This window comes from Manis javanica, chromosome 1 (assembly GCF_040802235.1).
Source record: "Manis javanica isolate MJ-LG chromosome 1, MJ_LKY, whole genome shotgun sequence".
Classification (NCBI taxonomy): Eukaryota; Metazoa; Chordata; class Mammalia; order Pholidota; family Manidae; genus Manis; species Manis javanica.
In genome coordinates this window covers 95,946,685-95,966,612 of record NC_133156.1, presented here as the reverse complement: position 1 = coordinate 95,966,612, position 19,928 = coordinate 95,946,685, and the positions used below count along the sequence as shown (strand labels likewise).

At 42.0% G+C, this 19,928-nt stretch overlaps 1 protein-coding gene across 7 annotated transcripts in view; it reads right to left on the bottom strand.

The window, feature by feature from the left end:
• The window catches only part of ZNF366 (zinc finger protein 366), a 313,644-nt gene that overhangs the window by 51,739 nt on the left and 241,977 nt on the right, over positions 1–19,928 (bottom strand). The window contains exon 1 of one of the 7 annotated variants that reach the window (XM_073235236.1): positions 12,974–13,298. The exons of 5 other annotated variants lie outside the window; for them this stretch is intronic. The gene's annotated coding sequence lies outside the window, so the exon portion shown is untranslated. Of the gene's footprint in view, positions 1–12,973; positions 13,299–19,928 lie in introns of those variants that run through there. One more of the 7 variants, XM_017642248.3, reaches the window with a different exon arrangement.

Genomic DNA, 19,928 nt, shown 5'->3' with positions numbered 1-19,928 from the left:
CACAAGAATGTGTTAAACGCATCATGTGCATTAGCTCATGTGACTGTCCAGCATCCTATGGAGTAGGTCCTACTCTTTTCTTCATTTTGCCAGTGAAGAAACTAGGACATGAAAAGGTTAAGCAAAGTGACTGACATCACACAGATAATAAAGGAAGAAACTAAGGATTTTTTGTAAATAGTTGTGGAGTGAAGGAAGAAATTAAATAATAATGATGAATACTTCCAGACACTCTGGACTTCTATCAAATATACATACTTTAGCGGGCAGTTTAAGAGTGGGAAAGCTCGCTGCCACCAGAAGACCTGGATCATTGAAAGTGCCTTCCTGCTGTGTATTAGGGAACCCCAGCTTGAGTCTGCTGTGGGGATTCCACGCTTCTTGGCATGAGCACTCCCTTTGTAAAGTTAAAAATCTAACCCATTTTCCAAAATCTCAATAAGTTAGAAAAAATACAAAATAACCAAAAGTTATTTTGAATTCACTAACATCTTTAATTAATTACCATAATATAGTCTGATTTGAAAAGCTGCTGTATATATACTTTAAAAACATTATTTAGTCAGGACGCAAACATTAAGCATTTGACATCTAACTAGAGACTCCTTGACTTCTTGCAATAACTTCACAGACCCCTGGAGAGCCACAGAGCTGTATAACTTCAGCCAAATGGTTTCCCTTCTAGGGGCCTCAGTTTCTTCATCTCTGAAGTGGGGATATAAGAGTTTTTACAAAGGATCTCAGAGAGAATTAACATGAGACTAGCAGGAAAGTGGAGGGCTCTTGTTCTAGAGTACAAAAATGATTTAAAGTCCAGTCCTTGAAAAATATAGTCCCAACATAGCTAGGGAGACAGACATGCATGAAAGAATTAGCAAGCAGAACAACCCACTAAACTGTGCCTTCTGGAATCTAGTTCTAGAATGTGATACTGTGTAAGGCAGTGGGTGTATGCAGAAGGCATTCACTGTAACCTTACACACACAGGGAAAATTCAGTTCTCTTAAAAGCTATCAAATATGTTGTTGGGGACGGGCTGCCATCTATGGCTGAGACACTTGAAGTTTCAGGGATGCACAGGTCATCTAGGCTTAGTTGCAGGGATGTGCATACATCCCTTGCTGTTCTGCACTGAGATGGGAGTTGGGAAACGTGGGCATGGACACATGATGGTGATGGAAGATTTTTGGTTTGGTTTGGTTTGAAGCTACCCCTTCTTTGTAGTGAATGGCTACAAGGGAGAGGAAGTTATACACTGGCCCTAATATTAATGTTTAATAATATTTTGATCCAAATGTAATTTAAGGCACATTCATCATGCAAATTGAAACTTGCTGTTTAACTTAACTGACTCAACTCTCTGCATAATGTCACAACCTTGAAAGTTTACAGCCTGCTCTCATCACATACTCATGACATAACTGACTCCAGGGGATGGAATCTTGGAAGAAGTTTCCCTCATTGATACTGGCTTGGGAGCAGCAGGAATTACTCCCGTCTCTCCCTTTGGATTCTTGGGTTGAAGAAATAAGCCATTCTATCACGCCAGGAACCCCAGTCTGTGTTAATGAGTACACAGATTGGTAACTTAGAAGCCTCTTCTCCTCCCACTCCCAGGATCGCTGCAGGTCCCCTGAGCAGGGGGCGTTCAGATTAATAATTAAAAGGACTAACACATACTGAATATTACTGTGAGGCAGGCACTGTGCTATGCAATTACATAAATTATCACTCCTAATTCTCACAATAAACCTTAAGAGGGTGAGGCTGTTTTATAAATGTCATGCAGATGAAAAAATTAGAACTACCCAAGGTCACACTGCTGGCAAGAGGGTTGGGACTTGATCTCAAGAAGCTGCCACCTGGACGGGGTTGTAAGCATGCCTCTGTCTTGCCATTCCCCCAGCCCCTCGCCTTTCTGGGCTTCCTTCTCACTCTGGTTGATGTGCCAAGAGGATGGAGACCCAATAAATCGAGAGGCAACTGAGTGAGAAAGAACAAAGCCTTTGGTTGTGGCTTTGTATGTGGCAGTTGGTGGCAAGCTGGCGGGGAAAGGACAAGAGGAATGTGGACAGATGTGAGATGATCATCCTTAAGGAAATTCTCAGAGCATGGGACTTAAAATCAGCAACATCCATAGAGACCAGTCCATCCAACCCCATCATTTTATAGATGAGGAAAGAGAGGCCCAGAGAGCTGTCCACCATCACAGAGCTGGCTGTGGGTTGAAGGAATAAGCCATTCTATCACGCCAAGAACCCCAGTCTGTGTTAATGAGTACACAGTTAATCGAGATCCTCTCTCTCCATCTTCTCTCCTTTGCTCCTCTCTTTCATTGATTACTGATTATTAATTATTGATTGAGTATAAGAGGATATACAGCCAAAACTCTTCCATTACACCCCTGTCCCTGACCCCAGTCATCCCACTCTTCTGCCCAAAGGCAAATTCTACTAGCAGGACTATATACACTTCTAGAGATATCCTATGCATATAAAAACCATGCTGGTTTCTTTTTTACACAAAAACTGATAGCATTCTATACACTGGCAGAATCTTGGAGATTGCTCCATTATCAGAACATATAGAGCTGCCCCATTTTTTCTTTCAACTTTTTAACAGCTTTATGGAGGTATAATTTACATAATATAAAATTCATGCATTTTTAACTGTCAGTGTGAGGAATTTTAGAAAATTTATACAGTTGTGCAATCATTACTGAAGTCCAATTCTGGAATAATTGCATCACCCCTTAAAAGCTCCATCATGCTCATTTGCAGTCACTCCCAGCTTCTCCTTCCAGCCCCAGGCAACCACAGATCTACTTTCTGTCTCTACAGTTTTGTGCTTTACAGAATTTCATATAAATGGAATCATTCAATATTTATGTGTATCTGGCTTCTTAAATAACATTGTGTCTAGTTGCTTTCATTTAGCATGATGCTTTTGAGATTCATCCACATTGGTGCACATAATAGTAGCTCCTTTTTATTACTGAGGAGTATTCCATCAAGTAGATATACACCTTTTGTTTATCTACTCAACAGTTGATAGACCTTTGAATGGGTTCCAGTTTGGGGCTATTATGAATATTGCTTCTGGGAACATGTGTGTACAAGTCTTATGTGGACATTCAATTTCATTGGCGGGGTGGGGAAAGTTATCCAGAAGTAGAATTGCTGGGTTACCTGATAAATGTGTATTTAACTCTTTAAGAAACTACCAAACTGTTTTCCAAAGTGGCAATACCCTCTTACATATCCACCAGCAATGTATTAGAGTTCTAGTTTCTCCACATCCTTGCCAACATTTGGTTATTTCAGTCTTCACAGCTTTAGGTAATTTACTGGATGTGTAGTGGTATCTCATCATGGCTTTAGTTTGGGTTTTCCTAATATATTGATATTGGGTATCTTGTATATATGCTTATTTGCCATCTATTTATCTTCTTTGGTTAAGTATCTATTCAAAAATTTTTCCCAGTTTTTAATTGTGTTGTTTGTCTCATTACTGAGTTAGGAGTTCTTCATATATTCTGGAAACAAGTCCTTTATCAGATCTCTTTTGCAAATATTTTCTCCTAGTTTATGGCTTGTCTTTTCTTTTTTATAATGATGTCCCTTTTTTTCAAAGAGTAAAAGTTTTTAGTTTGATGAAGTTCAGTTTATCAGTTTTTTTCATTTATTGTTGGTGCATCTTGTCATAACTGAGAAATCATTGACTAACCGAAGATTACAAAATTTTCTATTTCCTTTTAGAAAGTTTATAATTCTAACTCCTACATTTAGATCTATGATCTACTCCAGGTTAATTTATGGGTATGATGTGAAGTAATAGCCTAAGTTCATGTTTTCTTTTGCATATAGATGTTCAATTGTTTCAGTGCTGTTTGTTCAAAGACTTTCCTTCCCTTGTTGCATTACCTTTGCACCTTTGTTAAAATCAGTTGAGCATATACCTAGGGTCCATTCCTGGATTCTATTCTGTTCCTTTGTTTTTTAGGGCTGCATAATATTCCAATGTATAGATGTACTGTACTTAACTAATTACCTATGGACATTATGCTATTTCTAATCTTTTTCTGTTTCAAATAATGTTGTGGCAAATACACTGCATTGTAAGTATGCTTTTTTGCATCTTCTAGCTGTAAAATAAATTCCAAGAGGAGTCAATTTTACATTTTGATAGACATTCACAAATTGCTCTCTGTAGTGAGGTTTTATAATTCACTATTACCCAGCAATGTATAGCAATACTATCCAAATCCCCAAGAACAAATATGCTAACAAATGTTTCATCTTTCGTTTCATCAAATAGATAAAAATGGTATCTCAGAGTTTTAATATGCATTTTCTTATTATGAATTAGGATAAGGATCTTTGTTTTTTTACACACTCAAGAGACAACTATATTTCATTTTGCGTGCAATGTCTTCATGTCATTTGCCCATTTTCTGGTCATTTTTAGTTATTCGTGATACAAATTACACATGTTGCTCCTGGTTTATCATTTGTCTTTTGACAATGCTTATTGAATTTTGTCCCTATAGAAGCTTTTTATTTAATGTTATAAAATGTATTGTAAGTGCTAAAGCTTCTGGGTAAAACTAGAAAGATTTCCTCACTATGAGATTCAAAAAAGTAAATCTCCCATATTTTTCTAGTATTTTTAAAAAATTTTTAACACTTTAAATCTTTGATCTATCTGTAATTTACTTAAGGAAACAAAGTGGGGATATAAGTTTATCCCAAATAGCTACCTGGTGGTCCCAACATCACTCATTACTTACCCAGCTTTCCCCTCTGATATACAGTGCTATTTTTGTCATATACTAAATTTCCAGATGCCTTTGGACTTATTGATGTGCAATAAACACATTCAACCCTCTATCCCCTGACTTCAGTTCAGCCTTCTCTCTTGCATTACTTACATTCTCAAAACCACACACAGGAAGTGAATGAAGCACTTTATGAATTGCTTGCAACAACGCCAGAGTCTTCTTTCACCTTCTACCCCACTGCCACTAGCTAACAAAATTCAAACTTTTTAACACCTGTAGGAAAAATATAATTAGGATAGCAAATCTGTTTGAAAGTACAGGGGACTGAGAAACAGATATTATATTCTTGAGTCAAATAAACAATTTGGCACTAATCCACAATTTCCTTCTAGAAGAGCCCATGATTTGGGGCAGGCTGTGTGTGTACACACATGTGTGTAAAGCACATGTGTCATGTACAGAGGAGATAGCACTTGGTTAAGTAAACCAATTTTACCTCCCCAAAAAATCCTTACTGGTTGAAGAACAAATAAATTGGGCACTTCATGTCCTAATCCTTCAGGGGAGCGATTTGCTCAAGGTTCAGTATCCTTTCCAACTTTGCATATTAAGTGTGATGCAGGAATTCCTCTCCTAGGAGGCTCCGACAGAGCACAAAGGAGCCAGTGAAAGCCATGGTAAAGAGTGGGATGTCTGAGCACGTAGCAATTGTGAAGACATGCCCAGTGGAATCATCTTCTTCAAAATGATGTAGCATTGGGCCGTACCACCTTTTCCAAAAACTGGGCTCTCTGCTCTTTCTCCAATGTCCCCTTTTGGACTTGGGGCCCAGGCTGCAGCCTCCAGGACATAAGAATCTTCCGTCCCTGGGACCTTGTAGAGCCAGAGACAGGTGACTGTGCTGAGATGTCGCTGGACTAGCAGGGGGGCCGTGGAGGATGTTGGGCAGATACTGACTTGCTTGCTGTATTACTGGATGTCACGCCCAGCTTTCTACTGAGTGTTGAGAAAGATGATGCTGGAGATAGTCCCTCCTTGCCCAGCTCTAAAATCCTGGTATCCTGATGGGAGGGGGGGACTCTGCTTATAGCTGGGAGTAACCTGGTAGAACTCTTTGCATGTTCCTTACCCTAAGAGTTCAAGTGCCAGTAGTTCAGGAACCCCATCTTGATGGTTTAAGTATAGTGCTCCTTAGCACCTTAAAAGTGTTCAGTGTATGCCCTGTTTTAGGATAATCTTGGAAGACCTCTCTTTGTATTTTTTTTAACTGAAAAAGTCTTCCATGGGTGGGGGTAAAGGAGGGTGTTTCCATCATGCTGTGAGAAAGAAAACTGCCTTAATTAGGCAAACAACAAGCAAAAAAGTGAGGGGTGTATTGGGGGTATTCCATAAAACAGGGTTAAAGACATGAAGTTCTTCAACTCCCTGCACTTCCATAGAAGAAGGCCAAAGGGCCTCCATTAAGGGGGAGCAGCCATCTCCATGCAGGCAGAGGCCTGGGTGAAGCAAACCAGAGGCTCTTCCGGTTCTCTCCCATGCTCTTTTCCTGCCCTGCTTCCTCCCCACCCCTGCAACAATAGCCCCCTCTTGATTTCTGTTCCCAGAGAGAACAGTGAGTCCCCTGCAAAGGAAACTCTTAAGGCTTCTCTCCACAGAGTTTTTTAACTGGGAAGAGTGGGGAGTGAGTGCGTCGGCATCTGCTCCTTGGCAGTTAATGCTAGAGACCCAGGCAGATGCAAGGCAGGTGGGGTTCCTTTGCTCCCATCCTTCAGGGTACCAAGGACCAAGCTGGTAGAGGACAGCTTCTTCCCAGAAGGGCACTGAGGTGCTCCTTTGCACACAGTTGCCTTCAAATATTTTTTCAAGCTGCTGAAAAAGCTGAACACCTTTTTGGGGTGATGTTCCCAAAATACTTGTCCCTGTCCCAGCTGGGCCTCCTCACCCAGAGCCAACAGCTTGTGGAATAAGCAGAGGGGCTCAAGGTCCCTTAGTATGGAGGTAACTTGCTGCAGGAGGCCATGAAAGTCATGCCCAGTGTTGCTCAGAGCTGAATAGACTTGAGACTTGTCCAGGAACACCACCGTCCAAGAGGGAGTTATGTTGTCTTGGACAAGGCCAAAGCTAACAGATGGCTTTGTAATACCTTGGAACAGGGACTGGCATTCCGAAATCACTCTATCCACAGCAGGTCCACAGGTCACAACCCTAAGGCAGTGCTGCTCAAACGTGAATGTGGACCTGAATCACAAGGAGATCGTGGTACACGCTGATTCTGATCCAGGAGCTCTGGGATGGAGCCTGAAATTCTGCTTTTCTAACTCCAGGTGGTGCCCTGCTGTGGGTCCTTGGACCACATTTGAGGAGCACTGCCTTCACGGTTACTTAAGGTAAAAAAGTTATTAGCTACGATGACACTTCCTCCTTAATAAGAAACCTGCAAACAAGCGATTTAGTGAGCAAACCACTTACATGCTCTAGTTTACCTGCTAAACAAGGTGGTTGCCTTTCTTCATCTCTAAAATGGGTGTGTGTGGGAGGGGGGAATATATCCCTGCTTGTTAGAATGGGAGGTTAAGTGAAATAACTACGGAAAGTTCTCAGGGGGCCCCACACCTAGTAACGACGCCCCGTGGGTGTTGCCCGCGGTAGTGACAGTGCTCTGTGGATATCTCATTGTCCCATTTCATAGCAGTGGGCATCATAGGAGGAGGGCCAAGTGGGGCCCCAACATGTCATGGGAAAGTAGGGGAATGGGTCAGAATGGTCTTTATGTCCTGGCAGTTGGCTTTAACGAGACCGACTTTGTTACTGTGAACAGAGAGAGCGTTTTCAGTTTTTACTATGAATAACAGAAACCTTGGACCCCAATGATGTTTTTACATTTATATTTACTTTAAATTTGCCAAATACATACAAAACGGCTTCAATCCAGTATTTGTTCATTTGGCTGTCTCCATCACCTAATTATATAAAGGAAAGGGTATTGTGCTCCATGAGGATATCACATTTCCCTCCCTGAATTCACCCCTTCATGTTTGTGTAAACTCAGCCCAAGTGGCATCCCTTTAACTTGGATTTACAGCCCTGACTATAAAAAAACCACAGAGCGCTGAGCATTTCCTACGAGGCTGAATCCTGGCTCACAGATCTCATAGTCAAGGAAAAACAAATGACCTCTCTCTCCTGCTCCAAAAACAATTTGCTCACCCATCATCTGTTGTGAAAACAAATGGAAAATAAAATGTAACCACAAGTCTTTTCTGTGTATCTGATAAATATTTATCTCTCATGAGCAAGTGAGTGGAGGACCTTGCCAAATGACATGTTAATATATATGTTGTATCCCCACTTCCATAATGGTGGAACAAGCCATAATTCCAATTTAGGTGAGGAATAAATATGTCAAGGTGGCAGTTTGGCATTGTCCAGACCTCAAAAAAGCTTGACTAACTTTTACTTATTAACTGCTGTACTTGGCTTTATATAAAGATAGTGTATTTCATTCTATAGTCCACTTATTTATTAAGTCATCTATTCAACAAATATTTATTGTGCATTTATTATATGCCATGTGCTATTTTAGGCACTGGGCTAACATCAGTGAGCAAGCCAAGCCCCTGTCCCCTTACATTCTAGTGAGCTTAAATATTATGCATAACTTCTGACAAAGACATGTTCTTATTGTATCTAAATATCATTGTTTCATCTAAATGTGTTTGGTATTTCAATGGTCAGAAGGCCAGCCATAGTTAGGCCAGCTGTTTCTGATCATGCACATCCAAATATTTGTTGTCTCTCTGTTCTTATCAAATGGACACCTGTGTCCCTTGCTGCTCTAGTTAATTAGCTGTATAAATGTAAGAGAAAAAAATTGAGTGATTTAAGTAGAAATGAAATCAGGGTAATCAGAACAACTTTTTCTGTGTTACAGATTAACCTGATTTGTGAGTGTTGGTTTTTCAACACCATTATCAGTCTTTTGCCATTAATTTGGGGACAAGAATCTAACTGCTAAAATAGGCTCAGCACAGACCACATTTTAAAAAGGTATAGAAATAAAAAAACAAATTTTTTTAATTTAATGAGATTGAATCTACTAATATTTTTTAAAGTGAATAGAAAAATTTACTATCTTTGTTTTCCTTGATTAAAGAAAGATTGCATGTTCACTGGAAAAAAATATATAAAATGCATATATCAAAAGTGCTTTTCCTACAGAATTACAATATTTTTAGATCTAAGTAATTGCTCTTTTTTATGATTTGTGGTTATAGAACACTGACCATTCTTATCAGGTGGCTTGACACGTTAGCACAGTCCTTATTCCATAATACTAATAGCTTCTAGAATAATAGTTGATATGTTCAAAACTAATTTTTAGAGAAAACATCCAATGCTGAATAGGAATTCCACTTAAAAGCATGGTTCTTAAAACATACATTTTGATTTTATGTCAATGCTCTCCTGAAGAAGAAAGAGCAGGACACTGACCATCCATTTCAGAGAATCACAGGGTGTCAGTACCAGAATCTCAGAGATCGTCTGGGGCAGTAGGCCAAGGAAAAGAGTATAAACAAGTCCCCTGGTGAATTTCAAAGCTCACATACACAGACCACCCTGAGAATCACTGATTTGGTCCATCCCCCATCATTTTACAGATGAGAAAATTGAGATCCAAGTTAAGTAAAGAAACTTGTTAAGTTGCACATTTAGGGAGGGAGAGATTGGACCAGAACAGGACAGAAGTGTTCTGAGTCCCACTCTGGTCTTTTTTCTACAGCACTAAACTTCATTAGAAGACACCTTGTGTACTTTAGTGTAAAACAACCCAGCCTCAGTTTGCTCTTCAAAGGCTAAGTTGCCTAAGCAGAGCCTCTTATCGTAACAAAGGAACCTCAAAGGTTTGGATTATTGGTGGTACATTTTTGGTTGTGGTGGTGATTGTGTTTTGCTTTTGCAAAGTGGAAAGGAAAGTTTGACTAAGACCTAAGTTAAAGTATAGTTATTACTTGATAAACTAACCAACATATAAATTTTTAAGTTTAGAGTGAGAGAAACATAGCAGTTGGATCAACCCCACCGAACACACACTCACACACTCACTACCGTGGTAATGGTGTTCAGTTTTTTGGTGTGAAGGGAGGTGGCTTGCTACTAAAATGTTTGAGGAGAGTTAAGCCCCATCGGTGGAGGAGAACATGTCACTCCAAGTCCTTTTCTGTCTCTGGCTGAGTCATGGAACTGCCACGATAGTCTCCAAAAAAGTGTCTGCAGCCCTCCACGGCCAGGGAAAAGGTCACCGACAACACAGAGCTCCAGAGCTTGGGGAAGTGGGTAAAAGGGAGAATGAAACTTCTACATAGGATTGCAGTCTTTTCAAATACTCATCTAAATTGAAAACTTACATACTTTCCCCTGCACTGAGCTCTCCTGAAAACAGCTAGCCTTTTAATGAGGCTAAATCTGGTGTTTCTGCCATTAGTAGAGATGAACATCAAAACATTAAACTTTACCTTCCTTTTTTTTTTGTAAGGATTTGGTGTTCTGGATATCATTACTCAATATGTGCCCGACTCTAAACCTATGAGGAATCATTTTGTTCTGATAAACCCTTGGTACAGTATTGATCAAGAACAATGATGTAAATCATAGGAAATGTATTCTGTTCTACATTCAAAATATACAGTACCTTTAAGTATTCATATGTGACTCTTAAAAAATTACAACTGACATTGACTCCTACTACTTGCAACACATTGTGTTGTGTTACATAAATAATCTTATTTAATCCTCACAACAGCTCTATTATGTTGACGCAATTTTACATTTGGGGAAACTGAGGCTTAGAGAGGTTAACTACCTGGCCCAAGGTACACACTCAGTAGATGACAAAGCTGGAATTCAAACCCAAATTTGTATAACAACAAAGCCTGCACCTTTGATGCTCTGCTTACTCTAATTTAATTCACATCCCAGCACGCAGATCATATCCTAACATAATTTAACATTTATATGACAAATATGTAATCTAATTATATATATTATATACAGTGTTGGTACAAATTAATTAATGAAATCTCCATGTGTAAAATTCTGGATCCTTCCAAGCTGGAGTTCCCCTAATGATATCACAAAAGAGTGTCTGATGACCCCAAAGAAGAATCGCACACTGGAAGTTTCCACAAATGCCAACTCATTACTTGGAATTGAGTGGAGATAGATTGGTAGCAACTAGATTAAACTAGTCAATGGCTTTTCTCTTTAGGTAACTGAAAAAATTTTCCCCCAGTACCCAACAAATATTCTCATAGCAATGACTTAACAACTTATACAGAAATATTGACTATATATTTTCCTTATAAAGAAAAGAACACACTCCGAGCTCCTTAATCTCAGGACACAGAGAAGCACGCTAGAAGTGGGGCTGTTTTCTGTACCATTGGCGTACCCACCTTTTGCCCTACTTGTCTTTAGTCATTGTGACTCTGCTGTCATATTTTTCATATTGTATTGCATCTGATGCTTTTATTCAGTAAGCCAAACTAAAGAGTGTTCTATGATGTTGTGTTAATTGGGGTACAAAGATTAAAGACATTATCAAGGAAAAATGAAACTGAAAGAAGGTCAAAATCTCAGCCCTGAGTTTTTTTTACTGGGGTCACAATTGCTGATAAAAGATACAAATGCCAACTCAGTCAGTCCTGGCTACCTTTAGACATGAAGATCTATGAATTAGAGTAGTTAGGGTGGATGGTAGGGGAACTGGAAACCACTTCCAATTGTTATTAGAACAATTCTGCATCCTCAAGCAGGCAGACGCTAATCCCATCTCTTGGACATTACTCATTTTATAGTGCTCCACAGGAGCACTATAAATTTTCTCATCTGAACAATGGAGGAGAAAAAAGAAGTCTGGCTAATGGAACAAAATCTACATAACAGTCCAGTTCTGTCATATTTTCTCACTCTTGTTAAGATGACGGCTCGGTTTTGAATAAAGATTAATTACTTGATTGTGGTTAATGAACAGTCTGGTCAAATTAATTTATAAATGAGAGACTAGCTATTTTTATCATACTCTTCATATCCCAGTTGACTTTGATCAGGAAATTTCATAGAAATGAGTATTAAAAAACTCTGTATGGTCTTTATCTTTCACCCACTCAACACCTCTCTGAATTAAGTGATTAATACTAGTAAGTATACACAGTCTTTCCGAGTGATCTTGCTGGCCTATTTTTGACAGTGTGATTTTGCTCCCTCGTGGCTTACCATGATGAGTTTTTGGTAACATTATCCTCTCTGACAAATTTAACTGAAGCAAGTTAGACTTTTAGAAACTAGTTGTCTATATAAGCTTGACTAGTTTGCTATGTTCTATTGGTGCTTGGAAAACCTTGGGTGAATGAATATTTCGCAATTGCCTCTATGGCTTAGTCCTTCACTCCTGCTGACACCAGTGATCAATCTTAATCCTCCTATGCTAGTCACAAGTTGTTTTCCACAACTAAAGCTATATGCCTCCAAATCTTTGCCTCCTTGTGTGTGGCAGACGATATCTTCCACTGAAAGTGAATAATAAAGGTACACTCAACCCACATGTGGAACCTGAATACATAAGCACCCCACACACACAGTACAATTCAAAGTGACATGCCCTTCTTTTTCTCCTCCTACCTTAGTGATTGCAGAATAACAATCATTAATTAACATTCCTCTTGGGGTGCTGAGTGGAAAGAAAAGAACAAGAGAAGGGCACCTCAATCTAGACAACAGGTAGCAAAAGCCCCAGAGCAAACCACAGTCCTTAGCAGACACCCTCATAAGACTCCCAGCACAGAGACTGAGGAAGAGTGAATTCTCCAGGGAGACACATCCCACACTCCAGGGGCTCCTGGGTAGCCTGACCACGTTATCTGTGCCAAACTTTAGATTCAACACAATGTCCTCCTTAGTCCCAGTGCAATTCTATTTCCAGTTCTGCCAGCCTCAGCTCTGCAAAGCATCAGTATTCTCTTTTAAAAAAAAAAAGAAAGAAAAGAAACTATAAGCTTAAATTCTGGGCCATCCATCTGTCATACCCTTTGATTAAGGATCACACCCAGGAAGGTAGTTTCTACTGAAGATGCCCACAGCTGTATCCATCCCAGGAACACTGAAATGGAAGGAGAAACAATTGCATGGGTGACTTACCAGCTCCTGAGTGTGAACGGCTGCAGCAGCCCCAGGACTTTACCTGATCCCTTGCTCTCTCTGTCTGTCTCTCTCTCTCTCTCCCTTTCTCTTGTATACAGATTGCAGGGAACTTAAAGAATTCGCAGGGACAGTGTTTCGAATGACTTAAGAAAGAGAACAGGAACAATACTTCGTTCTCTTTTTCTCAGATGAGTACCTTCGGGAAGAAGGAAGGAAGGGAGGGGAGAGGGAGGAAGTCAACAACCCTTTGCTTTCCTGAAAAAAAATAAGGAAACAGAAGATAGACATCTCATTTTCTCTTAAACAAAATGTTGGAAGGGGCAAAAAAAAAAAAAAAAAAACTTTGAAAAAAGGAATTCCTCAAATATGCTCTCTGCCCTGGGAGCTTTAAAGAGATGAAAAGCCTTACTGGCCTGGCCTGTCCAAACAAATGGTGTTCCAGAAAGACGGGCTCTCCTGAGCTTGCAGCCTCTGGTATCTGGTTTGCAGAACTGACACAGCCAAAAGGGAACAAATCATGTCATGTTTGAGCAAAGGAAAGTTCGGTCTGTTGTGCTCACTGAAGCAAACCTGCAGCCTGTGAGGCCAGCAAGCTGCCGGTCCACCAGGACCTTTGGCTCTTTCTCGGCTCTTTGAAACACCAGCATTGCTGCAATTTGTCAGCCCAGCTCTAGATCCTTAGAGTTTTTCCAGGATCAAATGGCAGATTTATGCACTGGACACGGAGCTGTATACAGTGGACCAAGTCAAACTGCCATCTTTGCTAATGGATGAAAAAGAAAGAAAAGCAACCTGCCGCACCGCTGTTGGACAGTTATCTCAAAACTGTTGCCCAGATTGTCCTGCCCTCAACATCTTTAATGCTTCTTGAATTTAGTCACGCACACCTAGAAATACTGGAAGGCAACTTCTGATTTTTTTTCAAGACACTGTGAAGCAGCATAGGTCTTAGATAAGTCAGCCACAGTTTTTGAAAAGGGAAGGGAAGGCTGAATACAAGGAGAAGGAAAATGGAGGGAATAGTCTTTCGCAAGTTAGGGGTGCTTAGGAGTTCATGGGGCAGGCACGAGCTCTGTTTAGCATTAGTTACACTTAGAAATAAACTTGGCTTAAAATTATTTAATTTCTGTGTGTCTTGTGCTGTTCATTCATCTGGTTAAGACCATTTTCACCACGAACAGGAACCAGCAGTTATGTGGACCTTTGTGGCAGCAAAAGAAAAACCAGCTTTAAGGTACTTCCTTATTTCACTCAATTGTGAAACAACAGGGTGGAGAGTAACACCTGATCATAAGGAGCTATTAAAGTGAATTCAGGGAAAGAACGATTCAGAATCGGTCTCTTTGTGAGACTTTTATTGGGTCCTGTGGTCTATAACACTATCCACTATGTCACCAGTTTTCTTGCCCCATGAATTACCTACCATCTATCTACCTATCGACATAGCTCGTATCAGAGAGAGAGAAAGATATTGCTATCCCGTAGGTTTCTAAGAGACAGGACAGAGTCTTAGCCTTTGCCTCCCCGTGGGACCAACCCCGGCACAACACAGGCTTCCCGGCATGGCTGACCCACACCCCCCACACACGCGGGTGCAGCAACTGACGCCCCCAGGGGTGTGCTCGGTTTGCCCAGGGACACACAGGCAGTGGCAAGAACCAAACGCTCCTCTGTCTGCTGGTTCAGCCCTGGTGCTCTTTGCCCTCTGCTGGCCTTCCTCTATATCCTGCCTGTGTAGGAATGGGAAGGAAAATGGAATGAAAACCTGGGGAAGCAAGAGAAGAGCGTGAGAGGGTGGAGGCGGGAAGGAGCAGGAACTGCGTCGTGTACAGGAGGAGCAGTGCCGGCAAACCTTTGGGTTCTCGGGACGTGAAGAAGCATTGGGCGGAGGCCCGCGATGGAGGGGGGAGCAGGTGGGTGAGGGAGGCTGAGGGGCGCACAGGGAAGGACGGGCCAGGGGGCGGGGGCCGCCGGCCGGGCAGTGAGGGCATGTGAGGGACAGAGCAGCTCAGGCTCCAGCGTCCTCGCAGGACCCAGCGGTCTCTGGTCACCTGGAGGCGCAGTGACAGCAGCCCGCAGCAGCCCTTGCCGTGCTTTTATTCCTGCTGCAGCCTCAGCACAAGGCCAGGGCCGCGCCCCAGGAGCCCAGTCGGGATCCAGAGGATTTCCCTTTTAAGTCTGCAGAATGTGGGGACTGTCACGTTGAGGCGCGTTGTTTTCTCCTGGCCAGCTGACCCGCCCACACACCGCCTGCACGGGGCCGTGGGCCACCCGAGCTGCGCAGCTTTGATGCAGCGGGGCGGCATCCAGGCGGGATCTGGTGGCGTCACCTCCGGAAAAACGGAAGGCCATTCCTAATGTTCCCAAATGCTGTCAAGGGTGCAGGCCTTGGATATGTCAGCCACCGTGTTGCAAAAGGGATCCTCAGCCCTGCCTGTGCCAAGCTGCCCCACCGAGCCCCACGTTCTGAGTCCACAGCACAGGCTTCTCGCTGTCTCCCTGCCTCCCTGCTCTGCCCCAGTGGGGAAATCATCCTGCGGTCCAGTAAAATCATCCCCTGGGGGTCCAGAAGCTGCCCTTCCTAAGTCCCTCCCCCTAGGCTTCCCAAGAGATTTCCAATCAGGTCACTCAAGCTGCTGCATGGTTCAGATTCTGACTGAAGTGAGGGGAATGGATGTGCACTGCAGACAACTGAGGAAACGCGTGTGTAGAAACGGAATGCGGCCATGCCTCTGACCCCTCAGGTGTGCCCCACATGCACTGATATTTCAGAGATCACTGGAGTAGAGAGAGGGCTACAAGACCCTGGGATGGATCAGGCGACAAGGAGAAAAACCAAGATATAAAGTTTGGTGAGACTAAAGCCACGACCCACGACTTAGAACCAACACCACAGAAATACGAGCTCCACTTAAACGGCTTCCCACCTCTGAGGCATCCCGGTTGGTACTTCTCCCAGCTTCTGGACATCCGGGACTCCAGGGCCATCAGCTCACCCCTGGACTAACTGGACCCCTGATCATAGAAGGTGGGGAACTGAAGGGTGGATTGAAATATAACATGTTGAGAACAATGCACAGAAGAATAAATATACAAACATCAATGAACTTTCACAAAATGCACACATCTGCGTAACAGAAACAGAACGCCCCTCTGGCCCTCCAGCCACTGCCTCTCCTCGGGGCTCACAGGATCCTGATTCCTCACACCTGATGTAGATGTGTGTTACCTAGTTTTGAATTTACATAACAAACGCCATCCCATGGTACTTTTTGTGCTGGGCTTCTCTGCCTCAGGATTATGTTCCTGAGACCTGCCCTCACTGCTGTCATGGGAGAGAAAGGCCCTCACTGTTACTGCTGACAGTGTCTGTGGTGCATGCACTCTCGTTCAGTGAGTACCACGGTTTATGTACCCACTTTCCTGGAGATGGATATTTGGGTTGTTTCTAGTTTGGGATGGTTCTGAATGGGCTGCCAGACACAAATATTCCTGTCCTGCTAGATTTCTTTTTAAAACTCTGAGGTAGGACTCACTTCTCTTCAGAAAGATTGCCTACGCCAGCGGTTCACAGCCTTTCCATTTGGTTTCTTATGGCACCTGCTTCCTCTCACATGGGATGCATGGCACAGACTTTTAAAAATTCAAGTGGGTGTGTTTTGAGGACATGGTGATGCCCTCAGAGGTCCTGGCAGAGTCCCTGAGGAGCTTCAGAAGGAGTTGGGCGCCAGGATTCTCACTTCCTGCTGCAGCCTGGAGGTGCTACTCGAGTTGTGCTCCCTCGACTCTCCATCTGCTTCCCAGAGCCTGTGGAAAGTGGGCCTGTCCTCCCTCCTCCGGCCTTCTCACAGACATGTGAGATTTCATTACATTAATGTGCAAAAAGAGATGGCGAGATCCTGGCCTGAAATTGCTTTCAAACTTTGTCTCTGATTTATTCTCTTTATCTTGCCAAGACTCAATATCCTCCAAGTCCCAGCTCTCAAAATGTGAGAACATTCATTTATTTCTCCCTTTGTAGTTTTTTGCTTTTTGTTTTTAGCATGCGAAGTTGATATGAAGGACTCACTTAAACAAGTTATTGAAGAGTTTGTTTTATGCTTCCAGTTTCTTCATTTGATAAGTGGGGATAATAATATACACCTATTTTTCCTCATTGTTAGAAGTAAAGAAGAATAGACTCCCTCTTTCATATATTTACCATATTCCAGGCACTGTGCTAAACACGCTACATGTTGTAACAATTATTTTATTGCCACAATGGCTCCATGAAATAGGAACTGTTATTGTCCTTTCCCTCCTCCCCTTTTTTTTAATAAATGAGGAAACTGAGCCATGGAAAAGTTATACTACTTCCCCAATACAACGCAATTAGTAAGGTTTCAAATCCAGACAATTCTGGCTCAGAACCCTAATTTTTAAACACCAAGCTAGCTTGACCTGCCCTCTAAAAAAATCGCTGCCTGCCACATAGTAAAAAACTTAATAAATGGTCCCTCGAATTGTAGAACAACATGTTTTATAACATAAAAGGTAAATGTGTTGCACAGAAGCTCATTCTATAACCTTTTACTGAGCATGTCTTAGGGACTGGAAGGCCCTGTGTTGGGTGTGGTTAACGTGCCTCTGGATTTTACTGCCTAGTCAAGGAGAGAGACACATTAAACAAATTATATTTGAATATATAAACAATTCCAATTGTGGCCAGTGTTCTGAAGAGGAAATCTGGTAGTTAGGAGAATTTACAGTGAAGTACCAATTTAGTCAGGAGAATTTTGCCAGGTACCTGACAAAAGATCTGGGAAGGTCTTCCTGAGAAAATGACACGGGAACACAGACCTGAAGAATGAGAAAGCATGCGCCAGGCCGATGTGAGGACGCAGCAGCTTATGCAAGGGGCAGCATAATAGGTCTGAGTTCAAATTCCAAACTTGATGCTAGGGTTGATCTCCCTAAAGATTTTACACAGGAGATGCACATGATCAGATTTGCATTACGGAAAGCCTATTTTGGTCATTGTGCAAAGAATGGACCATGGAGGGGTAAGAGTGGAAGCCGATGAACAGTGATGAAGTCACGTTTAATTTAGCCCTAATTAACCCCAGTAAGTAAGGGCTGCCTGGAGACACAGGCTGGTGTATCAGTGTCCAGAGAGGTCGTGGGACAATCAGGTTTGGGAGCTATGCTGATATGTTGGGTAAGAGTCTGTTGGAGAATGAGTATATGCAGTGCCTGACACACACTTTTATGAAAGATTAATACTTTTGGATGGCAACACCTTCTACCATGTCTCCACCCCCATTCCCAATTTCCAGAGCATGAAATCTGCCTTTGCTCCACCCCAGCCTCCTGGTCTGCTGGCCTAGCTGTCACTGCCTTGAAGTATACCTGCGTGCCTACATTTCTCAACATTCACCCAGCAGAGTTCCCTTTCCTCTAACACACACTCAGGGCTGTTACTGAAAAGCCAGTGGCATCTTCCAAGCTGGCCCAGCAGCTGTGAGTTTGAGAGATGGAGTAGAACTCAGTGCTCGAACTATTAGTGTTGGGGAACATGTACTCTTAAGCCTTCCATGTTAGAACCCAGGTTGACACTTTCCAAGGCAAGTCTGTTACATGTGGTAGGTTAGTAGTGTTATGATTTAGGTACAGCATATTATGGGGCATAAGGACTGGCTTGTGGACTTAATCACCAAGAAACATGTGATTTCTACAAGAAAATATCTTTTGAGCTTCTGAAGTAAATAAGCCTTAAGTTGAGGAATGGCAGGTGTATTAAAAAGCAACTGTGGGCTTATCATCAGGCCAGAGGTGAGCAAACATTCTCCTCCAGTGTTTACTTCCATAATTCAAGTGAGTCGTCTTTTCAGCCCTCCTCCTCAGTGGTTGTGAGTGCCTTCTGTCCTCCTTTGGGCTCTCTCCAAGCATCCTAAGATCATATGTGTCTCTGGCACACAAAGGACAAGAGATCACTTTCTTTATTTTTACACATGAAATTAAATATGATTAGATTCCCCCTCACTGATAAAGTTGGCCAGCAGTTCACTGCCATTATTTTTCATGGCTTTCACACCCTTTTCTTAGGTTGTACCAGACCCAGGACATTCACAGTTGTAGGAATATAGCACTGAACCTCGATCCACGTTGACTGATTCATGGCCCCCTCAGAGGCGGCTGGTTCTGCTTGTGGCTCTATGGCTCTACACCCTCAGTGCCAACTTCTTTCACAGGAACAACCATCAAATCTTCCAAAACCATGACAACTATTGCTTAGATCTCTACAGTTGCCATTGCCATCTCTACAGCCCTACAGAAGTGAGACCCAAGTTCATTGCTACTCTAAGAGGCCTCAAAACCTGTCTCATTTCCTAATCTTCTGGGATCCAGCTCATACCAGGGGTCAGGCTTTTCCCTTCTTCAAACCTGTTGCCATACCTTTTAGCCTCCTTGGACCTGGACAAGTGGTAAACTCAAGTATTAAATGAACCAAGCAGGTAACACAAATCAGTGCCCCATGTGGTAGGCAGCGTGGCAAATTGAAGAGTCCATGTTCCACCTAAAGTGGTTTGGACCATATGAGAACATAAGCCTAGTATGACAAGATCATCTTATTTTTACTAAATAAAAAACCATAATTTTTATGTGGAATCTCATGATGTAAAAATTTTATAACTGAAAACACTATTTTTAAAAGATATTAGGGATTTATTCATTTTGAGGAGTGTGATAATGTATGGTGGTTTTGCTTTTGAAATATATAGTGAACTTTTAACAGATGCAATATGATTCATTTTAATTCTACAAGAAAAAGTAAGTTTTACATGCATAGGGAAACTAATTCAATGGTTTTAAAATATGTCCACAAATTCTTTGATATTCCTGTCTTTGAAAGATGGAACTTAATTCCCCTTCTCTTGGGCTCTAATCACTTAGACTTTGTGATTTGTTCTTA